The sequence below is a fragment of the Euprymna scolopes genome, chromosome 17, assembly GCF_053919585.1.
Source record: "Euprymna scolopes isolate OS-2025 chromosome 17, ASM5391958v1, whole genome shotgun sequence".
Taxonomy (NCBI): Eukaryota; Metazoa; Mollusca; class Cephalopoda; order Sepiida; family Sepiolidae; genus Euprymna; species Euprymna scolopes.
Genome location: NC_136498.1, coordinates 119289053 through 119306150, shown reverse-complemented (window position 1 = coordinate 119306150; position 17098 = coordinate 119289053). Strand labels below are relative to the sequence as shown.

The 17098-nt window shown below is 34.1% G+C and overlaps 1 protein-coding gene across 1 annotated transcript in view; it reads right to left on the bottom strand.

Moving 5' to 3' along the window:
• Window positions 1-8053, bottom strand: part of LOC145296933 (uncharacterized) — a 160385-nt gene extending 152332 nt beyond the window's left edge. Inside the window, exon 1 of the mRNA XM_080143137.1 lies at window positions 7486-8053. The gene's annotated coding sequence lies outside the window, so the exon portion shown is untranslated. The remainder of the gene's footprint in view (window positions 1-7485) is intronic.
• Between the last annotated feature and the right edge of the window lie 9045 nt (window positions 8054-17098).

Below are 17098 nucleotides of genomic sequence, written 5' to 3'. Positions count from 1 at the left end.
GAAGTAAACCTTTATGCCATACCCTATCAAAGGCTTTAGATATGTCAAGAGCAATTGCCCTAGAAAGATTGCCACCGTCGAGAGATTTGCTAATCCTATGCGATATAACTGTAAGCACATCTGCTGTAGATCTAGCAGAACGGAAACCATATTGAGTGTCACTAAGAAGGTTATTTTTGTTGAGATGGTTGATTACTTCTGTATTTAACACAGATTCTAGCAACTTACTCATGACGCACAGGAGACTTATTGGCCTGTATCTGAATATTTACCCTATTTTCGACATAATATTGAATAATTCCACCCTGTCTTTCCAAGCTTATAACTTCTCGAAAAATGTAATTCAAACCCTAATTTATTTTTTCAATTGCAAGGACCAAGGTATCATTAAAAAAACAAAAAAACGTGTTTTTTTTTAAAAAAAGGTTTTAAACTTCGGACTTTACAGGAAAATTTCTAAAAGTCACTACTTTTTTTGTTTTAAATTTGAATATATTATTTATTGATCTTTTATTTTCAATTTGTGATATATAACACTTTGGTGAGTAAATTAATTATTTACTTTTTAATAGACATTTCAAAATGGGAGGCGTGAATTAATTCGAACCCCTGTCTTTCCAAGCTTATAACTACTCGAAAAATGCAATTCAAACCCTAATTTATTTTTTTCAATTAAAAAGGAGTAAGGACCAAGGTTTCATTAAAAAAACAAAAAAAAAAAAAAACGTGGTTTAAAAAAGGTTTTAAACGTTGGACTTTACAGGTAAATTTCTAAAAAACACTATTTTTTTTTGTTTTTAAATTTGAATATATTATTTATTGATCTTTTATTATCTTCAATTTGTGATATATAAAACTTTGGTACATAAATTAATTATTTACTTTTTAATAGACATTTGAAAATGGGGGGCCGTGAATTATAAAAAAAGTTTGTCTAAAATATTATATTCGGTTTACTGGAAAGAGCATAAAATTTCATATTGACCCTGAAAATATCGTAAAAATTGAATCAATAGAAAAATTTTGATAGATTTTTAAAGTTTAAAAATTGAAAAATACTGAGCTCGTAAAATTCAATTAATTTCATTACCGTTTTTTAACAGAATAAAAAAAATATTTTTATTACCTTTAAAACAACTTTAATAGTTTATTTTGGAAGTATAAAAGAAAATAAACAACCCGCTTTTAAAAGAGAAATTTTTAGTTTTTTATATTTTATTCGCAGTTTCGTGTTAGGGGTGTCAAAAATTCCTACAAAAATTCGGGTTTGTATTACTGTACACAGATTCGAAAAAGTTGTCAACAAACAAATATATACCAAATAAATGTTATCAAAGGCAAGATGAGTTACTTTTCTACCTAACTGGATATATTTTTTGTGTTTTTATTCAATGTAACATGTTTATTCAGCTCGAAAAACATGCAGTGTTTACCGATGTATTGGACAATTCAAAATGGCGCCCGACTGTCTCTTTAACACGGTAAGTTTGGGAAAAGATGTTATAAATAATAAACTAGACGAAATACTATTAAAAAACGACCGAATATATGTCAACTTATGTCACGGTAACATATATTGAGCGAATTTCTAACAGTATTTTGTCTAGTTTATTATTTATAATACCTTTTCCCAAACTTACCCTCTCCGAGAGAGAGAGTCGGCCGCCATTTTGAATTTTCCAATACATCGATAAACACTGCATGTTTTTCGAGCTGAATAAACATGTTACACTGAATAAAAACACAAAAAATATATCCAGTTAGGTAGAAAAGTAACTTATCTTGCTTTTGATAACATTTATTTGTCATATATTTGTTTTTTGACAACTTTTTCGAATCTATGTGTACAGTAATACAAACCCAAAAATTCTGATACACCTAGTGTAGTAAGTACTATTGTTTTTTTTTTATTATTATTATTAAAACAACATATTAAAAAAAAAAAAAAAAAAAAAATCGATCTGCCCACTATCTTAATAACCACCAAAGTAAATTTGATTAATAGCTTCCTTTCCTGGTAATTATTCACTGATTCAGCCTGAATAATCAGTGAGTCTCCAGATTAATTTAAGAAATCAAAACACCAAACCGGAAATGATAAATGAAACGTTACATTTTATTCTGTAGATTTAATTAAAAAATGGCAAGTCGTAAAAAAAGTATTAATTTAAAAATTTTTTGTTTTACTGATTTATTTTCAAGTTTCTGGATTCCAGCATATTTCTAAAGGTATTTTTTTTTTAAATTAGGTCCACCTCCAAAATTTTCTTTTAAATGACGTCTTTTAGAGGTTTTCGACTATATGCTGAATACGGAAATCGCATTGAAATTTTGCAGAAATAAGTAGTTATCGCGATATAAAAAGTTGTATTATGCATTGTATTCTGTGGCGGCCATGTTTGTTACGCGCGTAGATTTGTTTATGGCGCACGCGCGTAACAAAGATGGCCACCAAAGAATACAATGCATAATACATTATTTACGGAAAATAGTAATATATTCAACAATTACGAAAATTCATGGAATAGAAAATTATATAGTTAAAAGTAATTTTTACGGAAAATTGGGGAAACTGCATTTCCTGAGATGTAAATAGTTGAACATTGCGAATAAAGAGGACAGTTATCTCCCTTTGTATTGTTTTTCTTTTAGCCGATAGGTTGTTTTACTCGATGGATTTTCATAATTTTTGGATATATTACTAGCCAAATTACCGCAAAAAAAAAAAAAAAAAAAAAAAAAAAATCGTCCGCGACCATTAATCGGAAACAATATGAAATGAACTTTATTTTTATTATTACCAGAAGAGATGTATTTCCCCTGTTCTTACTAAAATAACAACGAATTGCTATTTTTGAAATAAAATTATTAATTCTTTTAGTAAATGTTTACTTTAACTACAACAGAACACCGACCAATAAAATTTGTTTTTAACTAGGTTTTCGGGCTCGCTGACAACGAATCTTATATTTAAACCCGTCGCAAATTTACCGTTTACATGGTATTAACCTCTGAACCCTCGCACTATTTTGTGCCAACTCACTGCCATTGTTTATGCTATTCTTACATGATGCGTTCGCGCATGGACGCGCGTAGTAAGGTGACTTGTCGCCTCGTGGAAGAATTTTTAAGCAGACATTTAAAATAAGTTTTCAAAAAAAAAAAAAAAAATGTGGTTCATTTTTCTGTGTTACGTAGTTTTTGATGCTTTTTTAATTGATCTAAAAAAAAAAAAAAAGTTTTCACGAGCGGTTTACAAAAGCATTTTTTTTTTTTTTTTTTTTTTTTTTTTTTTTGAGGAGGAGGTTATTCAATTATAGAACTTGTACAACATTTAAGAGGTGCTTCTTCTGCAGTTTAATTTACCGTTTCTCCGCCTCTCCTCTCCCACCGCGCGCGACACCACCCATCTCCCTGCCCTACCCCCACCCCCAACGTAAACAGAATTTTTGTGAAAAATTAAACACTTACGGTAAAACGGTAAATCAAACTGCAGAAGCAAGCAATTGAATTGAATAACCCCCCTCAAAAAAAAAAAAAAAAAAAAAAATGCTTTTGTAAACCGCTCATGAAAACCTTTTTTTTTTAGATCAATTAAAAAGCATCAAAAACTACGTAACACAGAAAAATGAACCACATTTTGTTGTTTTTGAAAACTTTCTTGTTATTTCAAATGTCTGCTAAAAAATTCTTCCGCGATGTGACAAGTCACCTTACTACGCGCGTCCATGCGCGAACGCATCATGTAAGAATAGCATAAACGATGGCGGTGAGTTGGCACAAAATAGTGCGAGGGTTCAGGGGTTAATACCATGCAAACGGTAAATTTGCGACTGGTTTGAATATCATATTCGTTGTAACCGACCCCCCCCCCAAAAAAAAAAAAAAAAAATTTTATTGGTTGGTGTTCTGTTGTAGCTAAAGTAAACATTTCGCTTTGGGTTTGAATTACTGTACACAGATTCGAAAAAGTTGTCAAAAAACAAATATATAACAAATAAATGTTATCAAAGGCAAGATAAGTTACTTTTCTACCTAACTGGATATGTTTTTTTTGTGTTTTTATTCAATGTAACATGTTTATTCAGCTCGAAAAACATATAGTGTTTATCGATGTATTGGAAAATTCAAAATGGCGCCCGACTGTCTCTTTAACACCGTAAGTATGGAAAAAGGTATTATAAATAAAAAACTATACAAAATACTATTAAAAACACCGAATATATGTCAACTTATGTCACGGTAACATATATTGAGCGAATTTCTAACAGTATTTTGTCTAGTTTATTATTTATAATACCTTTTGCCAAACTTACCCTCTCCGAGAGAGAGTCGGTCGCCATTTTGAATTTTCCAATACATTACATCGGTAAACACTGCATGTTTTTCGAGCTGAATAAACATGTTACACTGAATAAAAACACAAAAAATATATCCAGTTAGGTAAAGTAACTTATCTTGCCTTTGATAACATTTATTTGTTATATATTTGTTTTTTGACAACTTTTTCGAATCTATGTGTACAGTAATACAAACCCAAACCTCAAAAACTCCAATTCCTTCTTGGTCAAATAACACGACAAATAAGTAATAAACAAGAATTATGTGATCTTGGCCCGACGGCCACGGAATAAAAATCTCTCCAAACTTTCAAAATCAAATGAGAATTTGCTGAAAAATTTTAAAGCCATGGCTTTATTAGACAGTTTCAAAAGGCTTTACCTATTTCGTTCATTTTTTGTAAACAAAGCAATCTTAATCGTTTGTCAATAGTTACTTCGTAACTCGTTAAAAGCCTTCGGACCTCGAAAGCCGTTCTTAACATAAGATTTGGGTGTTTATACTACGCTGGGACCTGGGTACGCTCGTAAAGAAAACACCAAGTTTTGTTCGCCGAGCATTCCAGTAGGTACGTACGTCAAGACTCGGGATTGGGACTCCCCGTGCGTATCGGCATTCTTGGTATTATTATACAAACACCGTGACAGCGTTAGGGTTAGGATTAGGGTTAGGGTTAGGGTTTAGGGTTAGGGTTAATTCGCTGTCACGGTGTTTGTATAGTTTTACCGCATTCTTTGGATGTCGATTCTGCATTAGAACTTATTTTTTTCATTCGAAAAATAGGTGCTTACGCAGAAACGGTAATATATATATATATATATATATATATATATATATATATATATGTGTGTGTGTGTGGTATTTCCAAGTTTAATTCAAGTTTTACGGTATCTTGTTTATTAAATTGTTAGGTGAAAAAAAGTACAGAATATTTACAAAACACCCTCTCCTTTCCATGTCAAGAATGGATCGCTAAATAATATTTCAGCACGGCAAAACAGATGCACAAGTACGTTAAATTGTTAGATGAAAGTACAGAATAGTTACAAAACACCCTCCCTTCCCCATGTTAAGAATAGATTTCTAAATAATAGCGCTATTATTTCAGCACCTTTTCAGGAAAACAAACAAACATAAGATAAGCAAAAAAGAAAAAAAAAAATGTAAAATTTAAATGTTCCATGAAAAAGAAAAAAAAAAACTTGATCAATCTTTAAGTAAACGAATCAAAATAGTTCCGTCACCCTGTGTTTATAAAAGCTTTGTGCGGGTCGGCTGAAAAAAAAAAAAAAAATGAAACTATTTTTTAAAACTATTCTATACCTTTATCCAACAAGACACCGTAAAAATTGAGGTACTTATTGTACCGCGCTGAAATAACGTTAGTTAGAAGCCATTATGGGGAAAGGGACGGTTCTTTTATAATTCTGCACTTTCACCTAACAATTTAATAAACAACATAACCTTAAAAAAAAACAAAAAAAAAAAACGGCCTAATCACGGTTGGCACACCCCACCGGCCCACCGGTTCCCGTCAGATCACCGAAGTTAAGCAACGATGAGTCTGGTCAGTACCAGATGGGTGACTATTTATGACTGCCAGGTGTTGTATGTGCTCTCTCCGCTTATCTCAGCATTGACTTTTCCTTGTCACTCGACTCAAGTAGTGCCGAACCAGGAGAGGTGTGGTTAGAAATTGCGCAACCCTTGCCACACAATTACACGCGCAGTTGCCCCATACAAGGGGTATTCTTTGGGCACTCATGCACTTATTGATCCGTGCTGAAATAATAACGTTATTTAAAAAGCCATTCTTAACATGGGGAGGGTGTTTTGTACTTTAACCTTACAACTAAATAAAAAAACAAACTTTAATTAAACTTGGAATTACGATTTTAAAAATAGCGCGGATCACTAAGTGCATTAGCACCATTTGTCTTTCGAGAAAAATTTGAATTTAACTTGAAAATATTAATTAAAAAACTAATAAAAAGCTAGCAGTATACCATCTCTGCATAACAATCAAAAGTATAAAATGGTATCACGACAAACTCCTCAAATTAAATAAATATCTCATATCTGAATGTTGCTTTGTTTTAGGTAAGATATTTGATAATAAATTAAGGCGCTTGCTTCTACACTATTGGGACGAAATTTCGGAAATCGTAAAACTGAATTTCACATGTAAACAATGGTATCTACGTATTCCTCGTATTTTAAAGATGATTAGGTGCTAACGCAGAGAGTGATCCGCGCTATTTTTTAAATCGTATTTCCACGTTTAATGAAAGTTTTATGACATGTTTTTTTTTTATTCAATTGTAAGGTTAAAGTACAGAATAGGTACAAAACACCCTCCCCTCCCCATGTTAACAATGGCTTTTTAAATAATAATGTTATTATTTCAGCACGGATACCGATGATTAATTATATCCAAAAATTACGAAAATCGGTAAGGTAAAAAATTATTAAAGAGAATAAAAAATAGAATTTGATGAAAACGATCCTAAGACACAAGAGAGTTCAAAAGGGAGGTTATTTTCTGTTTCGATTTATACAAGATGGTCGCAATTTTTCACCTGCTAACACGATTAAAGATGTTTGTTTTTGTTTGTTTAATAATTCAGTAAGATTCAGGTAATTTCGACTGCATAATTTTGAAGCTACTATTGTAATTTATTAGAATTGACAAAAAAATCAGAAGAAACCAGTGTTTTTTTTTCTATTATCTGAAAACTCCATTTATCGACTACAAAATTTCGTCCTAATAGTGTAGAAAGTGCCTAAATTAATTTCAATTAAAAACAGTTTTGTCTTACGGACTATAAAAAGTGTTTGTTTATTCTAAATTTCATTTATACATAATAAAAAAATAAGTTAATGATATTTATCAAAATAAACAGACGAAAATATGTTTTGAAAAGCCAACTTTTAAAAAAATACAACATTTCATTAATTTACAAGTTTATCTTCCTTGGAATGTATTATTTTCGTAAAACAATATATAAATAATACCTTTTTTTTGTTTGAGAAAATATCGCCGGATTTAGAATTCTAGCAAAGCTTAGGAAAAGTATAAAGTAGACACCATTCTAATCGTGTAGGCAAGATAAGGTAGATATAGAAAAGCTGTTAAATAAATACCTAGAGTGCAGAGATGCTGGTACAAAGTCGACGTAAGAGATCCATTATTTTGTGTTCGACGTGGCAACCGTGGAAGCCGCCATATTGGAAAAAAATTTAGCCGCTTACGATCTTGTATTTTGTCACTTTTGCCAAGTCGATTTGGGTAATATTTCGATAATCCTTCACCTTTCGGATCAATTCCGAATTATATCTCCACGTATTCTAAACTATTTTGCCACCATTCTAATCAGTTTCCAATGTGAAATGTCTGTTGTTATACAACGCAGGAGAAAGAAGTCGAGTTTATTAATAACGTAAGCGACTATTTTTTTTTTCGCTCATGTTTTCTTTTGGATTATAAGGAAAAAGGAGGCATAATTTTTTTAACTCTTTAACTATTTAAATCTCAGGACAGAAATTTTTTCTGAATCGAGAGTTTAAGGGTTTTATAGTTACTTACGAAAACTCACGATAAAGTAAACATTAAACAAATTAGCTATTATTAGCTTATTATTAATATGAAGGGAAATGGCTGACACGTGTTTACATCGTGACTTATCGAATGTGATTTTGAAGTTTTTAATCTGGCAATTAGGGATTTAGAGACTGGTAAAGTCAATTAGTTAGATCCCATTTCAGTCACCCAAATTATTTAAAGTGAAGTAACTTCCGGCATTACCGCGAAAACAATTTATTTATTTATTTAAATGAAACTATGTCTTAGTAAAAAGAACACACACACACACACCGGTTTGGTACAAAAAGAAAGGGACGCTTTCGCTTCACTATTATGACGAAATTTCGGAAATCGTAATTTTGAATTTCATATGGAAACGATGGTATCTACGTATTCCTCATATTTTTAAGATGGTTATATAAAAAATTACGAAAATCGTAAGGTAGAAAATTATTTATTAAAGAAAATAAAAAATAGAATTTGATGAACGGAACGACACTGGAGAGTTCAAAAGGGAGATAATTTTCCGTTTTGATTTAAACAAGATGGCGGCAATTTTTCATCTGCTAACACGATTAGTTTTTTTCTTAAATAATAATTCAGAAATATTCAGGTAATTTCGACTGCATAATTTGGAAGTTACCATTGTAATTTATTAGAATTGAAAAAAAAAAAAAATCGGTAGAAATCATTGTTTTTATTTTTTATTTTATCTGAACGCTCCATTTATCGACTACAAAATTTTGTCCTAATAGTGTAGAAGCGTCCAGAAAAGTGACATCGATTTTTTTTTTGTTAAATAAAATTGCAGAAATAGGGGATATAACTTACATTGCTTATTTTAGAAATTATTTTTCTAATAATAACAATGATGATGATGATGACGACGATGATGATAATAATAAAAATAATAATAATAATAATAATAATAATAATAATAATTATAACAACAACAACAACAACTAGACGGATGACAGCCCACGTGTGTGCGCACATACACTATCCTCGAGTGTCTCATATCTCTCGGTACAAGGGTTTGTCACGACAACCTGGCATGAGGATACGTTTCTCTACAAGTAAACCTTGACCAAATATTCAAAATCACATAGTATTCGCAGCCCAAATAACATTTCAGTATGGCTAACTCACACTGGCTTATACAAGGCATAGGGGTTTGTATTACTGTACACATAGATTCGAAAAAGTTGTCAAAAAACAAATATATAACAAATAAATGTTATCAAAGGAAAGATAAGTTACTTTTCTACCAAACTGGATATGTTTTTAGTGCTTTAATTTAATGTAACATGTTTATTTAACTCGAAAAACATATAGTGTTTACCGATGTATTGGAAAATTCAAAATGGCGCCCGACACTCTTTTTAACACGGTAAATTTGGGAAAAGGTGTTATAAAGAAAAAAAAACTAGACAAAATACTGTTAGAAACTCGCTCAATATATGTTACCGTGACATAGGCTGACATATATTCGGTGGGTTTTTAATAGTATTTTGTCTAGTTTATTATTTATATAATAGTTTATTATTTATATAATAGTTTTATATATTATATATTTTCCCAAACTTACCGTGTTAAAGGGAGAGTTGGGCGCCATTTGAAATTTTCCAATACATCGATAAGCACTATATGTTTTTCGAGTTGAATAAACATGTTACATTAAATAAAAACACAAACATATATCCAGTTTGGTAGAAAAGTAACTTATCTTGCCTTTGATAACATTTATTTGTTATATATTTGTTTTTTTGACAACTTTTTCGAATCTATGTGTACAGTAATACAAATCTAGGCACAGTACACCTTGAAGTGATGTTAAGTAACCACGAAACTGGATACTCCACCAGACTAGATGGATTCTTGTCCTGGAATCTAGTAAGACAAAGAGACCACAAGAAAGGTATGCTATGACATATTTAAATGGTCAAGTGAGGAAAGGAAAATTATGTTCCCAACTTCTTTATTAATGTAATGTTTGTAGATGTAAAGGAGAACTTTAATGGAATATTTGAATATCTGTGGACCTGAAGCAAAAAGTGTGCATGATGAGAAAGCGGCATAAAAAAAAAAAACGGTTGAATCCAGAATTCAATCTAGTTAACAAACAAAAATACAAAAAATCTTTATGATGTACGTACCCATCACAGTTTGAAAATGTCATATTCCAAAAATCATATAAATTGATAAAGTATTTTCTTTTTTTTTTTTTTAGCAATTTTGCTTATAATTGAAAAATGGGGTTGTGTCCAGAATTCAACGTAATCTTTATGATGTACATACCTGTTACAGTTTGAAAATGTCATATTCCAAAAATTGTGTAACTTGATGAAGCAGTTTTTATTTATTTATTTTTTTACTAAGAAAATCAAATCTTATGATGAGGCAGGACACTGTGTTTTGATCCGTCATGTTTAATAAATTGGAGGAGACAACTCAATTCGAACTACTGAGATCGAAATCAGCTTTATAATCGCCGCTAAAATTTACTATTATTAAAATCACTGAAAATTAGAAAAAAAAAATGATTTTTCATATTTAAAAAAAACGGAGCTTCTTTGTGATAACAGCAAAGTTTGAAAATCCAAATATTGAATTTGATATTTGACTGTCATACAATGATCTGCTTGTTGAGTTAAAAACTTGGAGGAATGCTATAGAAAGTAAAGGTCTGAGAATGAATGCTACCAAGACCAACATGATAATTAGAGGCTATAGTGTTGGAAATACCTTAGATAGAGGAAAATTCTCCTGCTCAGTTAGTTTAAAGATAGTTGGTCACTAGAAAAATGGGAGGATCCTTCTACCGCTCCAGAAGATATCTCACTGCTGATGCAATTCTCTATCTATATAAAAGCCAAGTACGTCCAAGGATGGAATACTGTTGCCACATCTGGGCAGGAGCTGCTAAAAACAGCTTATCCTGCCTTGAGAGAGTACAAAATAGGCTTCGTGGCTTAGTGGAGGATGCCCTCTTCTCTTCCCTGCAACCTTTCTCCCACAGGAGAAACGGTGCGAGCCTGTCTTTGTTTTATCGTTACTTCCATGGCAGGTGCTCGTCTGAGCTCCAATCCCTGGTCCCCCCTCAGCGATCTTTCATGAAAAACACCCGTCTAGCTGAAACCACTGTCACAAATTTTCCCCACTCTTTATCTGTGCCTAAATCAAAATGTAGATTCCATGAACAAAGCTTCTTTCTTAGAAGTGCACGCGTGTGGAACTCTGTTCCGTCTGCCTGTTTCCCACCTGACTACAACTTGGATGTCTTCAAGTCCAACGTAAACAAATTCCTGATGAACCGCCCCCTTGAGTAAGACATTTATCAAATCTCAACATTAACGTACTGTACACGCAATAACCCTTATCTCAGAGTGGCTTCCGGGCCTTGATAAGTGGAGACCATCTTGTAAAAAAAAAAAAAAAAAAAAAAGATAACGAGTTTGTGTGCAAGAAGTTTAAGACAATGGAGTCGGATGAGAACTCAGATGTGGAGAAAGTACATTTGCACAGCGAAGATACTGAAGTTTTATTCATAAAATGAACTAATTTTTCCCCTCTGATTTTGACCTTAATAGGATTAAAAATCAAGACATCTCATGCAAATGTAATATGCACAAACTGCAGCACAATATCTGAGGTGTGTTATAGGCCTATTACCTCTCTACTTCCTCGATAATCGTAAATTTCTATATTTTTTCTGCTGAGAGTTCACTGCCAAAATTGGTTAAAATCAATGAAAGTGGTAAAATCTTTTCCCTCTAATAAATTCCTCCTTTCCCCGCCACCATTTAACACCGTTACGGGATCATTCACAAGGGACATTTATGAAGGAACACCGGTTTGGGTTTTCTTTACTTCGTAATTCAATTTTATACAAAACTTATAAGCATTGTATTCACAGTGGAATTACTAATAGATTGAAAGACGATAATGAGTTTGTGTGCCAGAAGTTTAAGACAATGGAGTCGGCTGAGAACTCAGATGTAGAGAAAGTACATTTGAACAGCGAAGATACTGAAGTATTATATATACACACACACACACACATATATATATATATATATATATATATATATATATATATACATATATTATCCTTTTGAGATGAGGCTTCATAATTTGTGCATTCATTCTTTTGCGGACTGTTATCCTCATCTTCATAGTTATTGTTACACCACGTTTCGACCAACTCATCCTCTGGCCTTCTTCAGATAGTTAACTATGGTAAAATAGAAATGTTAAGTCTTGTAACTGTATTCATAGTAATTACTGCCTTCCATAGTTGTTGTCTCACCACGTTTTGGCCAACTAATCCTCTGGCCTGCTTTGGGTAGGATTGAAATCGCTAATAGGTTGAAAGACGATAACGAGTTTGTGTGCAAGAAATTTAAGACAATGGAGATGACTGAGAACTGAGATGTGGAGAAAGTATGGGGATGTAGTCTCTTTTTGAACTGAATAAGCACTTCAAAATAAGTTAAAACACCTAAAACTTATCCAGTTAGGTAGAGAACGAACACCTTAGAAAATTCGATTTTATCTTTTTTAAAACAACAGTAAACAAGTAAAAATATTTTTTAAAAATATTATGGGGGTGAGGGTAGTCTCTTTTTAAAAAAACAATATCTCGGAGGATAACGGTCATAAACTGTGTTTTCAATCGATATTCATTCAATAATAGCCCAATTTTCCCACTTAACAAAAATAGATTAATCTTTCGTGGATGCATTAATCAGTATCTTATGTCAGATTACAGTTATCATGTTCCGAGCAAAGCCGAGTGGAAGGTGAGTTACATTTGGTTCAAATTCCGTACAAGTACTCAAGGTAATTTTATCCAACATTTGGGCAAATATTATACAAATAGGGCGAAGTGTGTGTTGTGGGGACTAACCTACACGCAAGATATTAACTCTTCCTCCCGGTCTATTTATACAGATCGTAATTTACACAGAAGCCAAGGTTCCAACGTTGATAATCAGTCTGACAAAAAGTGGACCATTTCGGTGGGCCTTTTAGCTGGTGGACTGATACAAATGTTCTACATAATCCTAGGAGATCCACCCTCCCAAGTATTACCTTCTGGCTTTCAGTAAGTTTATCACTTGTTGTCTGAGGCGCCCTCACCAAGAAATGCCAACGGGGTTACTCAGATTTATTTTTGCAGGGCCAGAGTTTTTTTTTTTTTCTTTTTACATAGGTGTCACCACTTATCAAGGCCGATCGGCCACTCAAGGATAAGGGTTAAAGAGTGTAGAGTAGTCAAAAGGACAATATAGTAATCAATAGTAATGGAAGTTGGGTAAATTTGTTAACTTAAGTGGAACGGCTCATCAGAAACTTGTTCACGTTGGACTTGAAGACAACCATATTATAGACAGCTGGAAAGCAGGAAAACGGAAGACAATTCCACAGGCGTGCAGTTCTAAGAAAGAAGCTTTGATCATGGAATCTAGGTTTAGGTTTAGGCACAGATAAAGAGTGGGGAAAATTATTGATAGTGTTTTCAACTAGACGAGTGTTTCTTGTGAAAGTTTGGCAAGGGGGGACCATAGATTGAAGCTCAGTCGAACACTTTCCATGAAAATAACGATAAAGCAGAGACAAACTCTTCTAGCGGTGCTGATCAATTTCCCCACTTTCCGACCTTGTGTCCCATCCTCTTGCGTCGAGAAAGAGGTAAATACAGTGGGCTGTGTATTTAGTTGTACGCTATCTTGGCGCTACGTGCTACGACTGTTGCTCCTTGTATATTCTATTTTGTTTCAATGCAAAATGCTTTTTCGTAACTTATATCCGTGTCCGTGTTTTTCTTAGTGACCCTTCTTGGCCACAACAGTAAACAATCATTATTGAGTTCATGAAATCATTTCTATCTTCTTGTAACATGTCATCATTAAGCTTTATCCTCAAGTAGCTTTTGGCCTTGATAAGTGGTAAACCATTAGTAAAAAAAAGAATTCATAAGACATGATAAGCAAGAGACCTATAAAAATGATGTTTGTCACATTTAAGTTTGAAAATGTCTATTTCATCACTAAACGCACAAATCGAATAGACACATCTTTTATTTAGTTTCCTTCTCCTTGACCCACTTCTTTGTGCGCCAATTTCCTTTGCGCTAAAAGGGGTCAAGCGACACTGTTCTTTAGCACCATTAGTAAGCCTGCTTCATCCTCAAGTAGATTTTGGTCTTGATAAGTGGTGAATCATCTATAATATAAATCTCACCTGTCTGTTTAAATGTGTATATGTATGTATGTATGTATGTTTGTCTGCCTAAAACTTTCGACAGAGGCGACGGATTTTCATTAGATTGGTATCGTTTTGAAGCTCGACCCTTCGGACAACAAATATAAACAAATTGTCTAATAACATTAATTCCTTCACTCTCAACTGGCTACTTTTCTACTGGGAGGGGTTTGCTTTTTTTGCTGATATTTTTGAAAGTCATCCTCTCTTTTCGATTGACTAGCTTTAATTTAAGCCTACATCACTTCCAGTTGTTCGATGGGCGCAACAGCAAAGACGTCATGTTTTTTTTTTCACGTTCTTTTCCTCCTTCACAGTATGGATTCGAGCCTGCCTGCCTACTACCAATTTTTTTTTTTTGCTCAACATACTCCCTCAGTCATTTGTCTATTAAAATGGTCCTGTGGCGATGGAAGTCATTTTTGGGCTCATGGACTTTAAGTGTCTGAGAGAGTGGCACTTGTCTGACAAGATGTTGCAATCATCATGTATGTATGTATGTATGTATGTATGTCTGCAGAAAACTTTTGACAGAGGCGACAGATTTTCATGAGATCAGTACCATTTTGAAGGTGCCCTTCGGACGACAAATATAAAAAAATTGGTTAAAAGCATTAATTCCTTCACCCTCAACTGGGTACTTTTCTACAGGGACAGGTCGCTTTTTTCGCCAATATTTTCAAAAGTCATCCTCTCTTTTCAATTGACTAGCCTTAATTTAAACCTTCGCTACTTCTAGTTTGGCTATGGACGCAGCAGCAAATACGTCACATTTTTTTTTCATGTTCTTTTCCTCTTTTGCAGTATGGGTTCGAGCCTGCCTGCCTACTACCACTTTTTTTTTTTTGCCGAACACACACCTCCAAACACCCGGGCAACGCCGGACACCGAGGCTAGTTAGTAAAAAAAAGGAAACTCCTTATTCATAAGACATAATAACCTGTTGCTCTTTGTATATTCTGTTTTATTTCAATACAAAATACTTTTTGTAATTTATACCCATGTTCATCTTATTCATAGTGAGCTTTCCGGGCCATTACAGAGTGTCATTTAAAACTGCGCCTGGACCAATGGATGAAGTACAAAGCAGCATTTAGTGGTTACATGAGCCGAAACGTTGTTCGAATAATACTCAAGATGAGATCAGTAGTGCGAATAATCTAAATAATCCAAACATTATGCAAAATGGGTGAAATATTACAATGGACACTATGTAACAGAGTACAGACGGGTGTACGGCGGCTACATGCAAATACCGAGCCATGTACGAAATGACATCATCCTAAGTAAAAAAGAAAAAGGATACGAAAAGGTGATGAGCATGTTAAAGAAGTCAATCACATTAGTGACGTGGGTGACGTCACAGCCATAACGAGAAGTCACACGTGGCAGGAGAGTGAAGAATAATGATCTTTTCTTAAAACCTGAAACAGGAGTTATTTTTGTCTCTTTGCGACTGAATCTACAACGTGTGGGTCCTGGATATCTACATGTAAACGTGTGTACAACGTCATACCTATAGTTCAGCTGAACCCCAATTTTTTATGATAATTCTCTTTTCAATATTTATGATGTAACAAAGATCTCAAGATGAAAAAATCATCATCATCATCACAGCTTTGAGCCCCTGGAGGGGCATAGGCCATCCACAACAGCCCACCAGCATCCATGGTCCTGAGCGATTCGCTCCAGCTACCCCCAGGAGTAGCCGGTCTGCTTGGCATCCGCCTCCAAGTCTCTTCTCCAGATGTTCTTTGGTTCAGCACTGAAGCGTCCTTTCGGCTTTGATCCTAACACGTCATACTTTCTGCAGGTGCAAGACTTTCCTCTCCCAGAACCGGAGCCTGTCGGGTCTTTGTGGATGCTTTTGTAGCAAGAAGTTCTTTTTTTGGAGTGACGGTGTTGGCTTCACATCCAACCTTCCCAGAAGGTAGGTGAAGTGCTCTTAGTCTGACCTCTACCCGTCGACCTGTCCAGCATGGGTGACCCTACCATGAGATGAATCTCCCGCCAGCTTAGCTCTTGGTCACTGAGACATGCAAGCTTCCCAACGAGCGCCAAGGTTGTACTCCTAAAGATGAAAACCGTCATCCAAGTAATAGAAAACTTATTTTGTATTTTTTTTATTATTACTCGTTTCTTTATTGATAGATTTTAATAGGAGTGACATGACACTGCGTGTTAAATGCCCGAAGAACTTTAACGATTTGACGTGGACGGTATTTTTTTTTTTTTTACTCACATTCATCCCAAACAAGGCATATATCACCACTTGGACGTAAAGAGGCTACTATTTAGAACCATGCCTAGGAAAGATTAACAAGATATTGGTTTACATTACATTTAAACTTCTGCATATCAGTACAGTCAGGGAAGCAGGTAGCAGGAAGGGAATTCCAAAGTCTAGCTGTTTGAGGGAAGAAACTACTAGAGTAGAAAGCTTTCTGGCATTTAGGAACTTCAACAGTGAAAGGGTGAGGTTTTGTTGCTAAACAGGTTTGCCGGGGATATGTATGTCGAGGGGGCAACAAGAGCAACTAGTTCATCAGAGCACATTCCATGAAAATATTTGTAAAACGGGCACAGAGATGCAACACTGTGGCGATGGGACAGTGGTTGAAGCTTAGTTAACAAAGTGGGACCTATTAGATTGAAAACTCTTTTTTGGACCCTATCTAAGATGGAGAGGCTAGTGGTAGATGCACCAGCCCAGATGTGGCAACAATGCTCCATGGCAGTGGCGTATCTAGGGTATGGCAGGCATGGCCTGTGCCATGGGCGCCACTCTGACATGGGCGCAAAAATTGCTTGACAAAAATTAAAATTAGTAGTTAGGTATATCTAAGGTATAAATTATTAAGAAGGGGCGCACATTCAAACTTTGCCATGGGCGTCATTTTACATAGG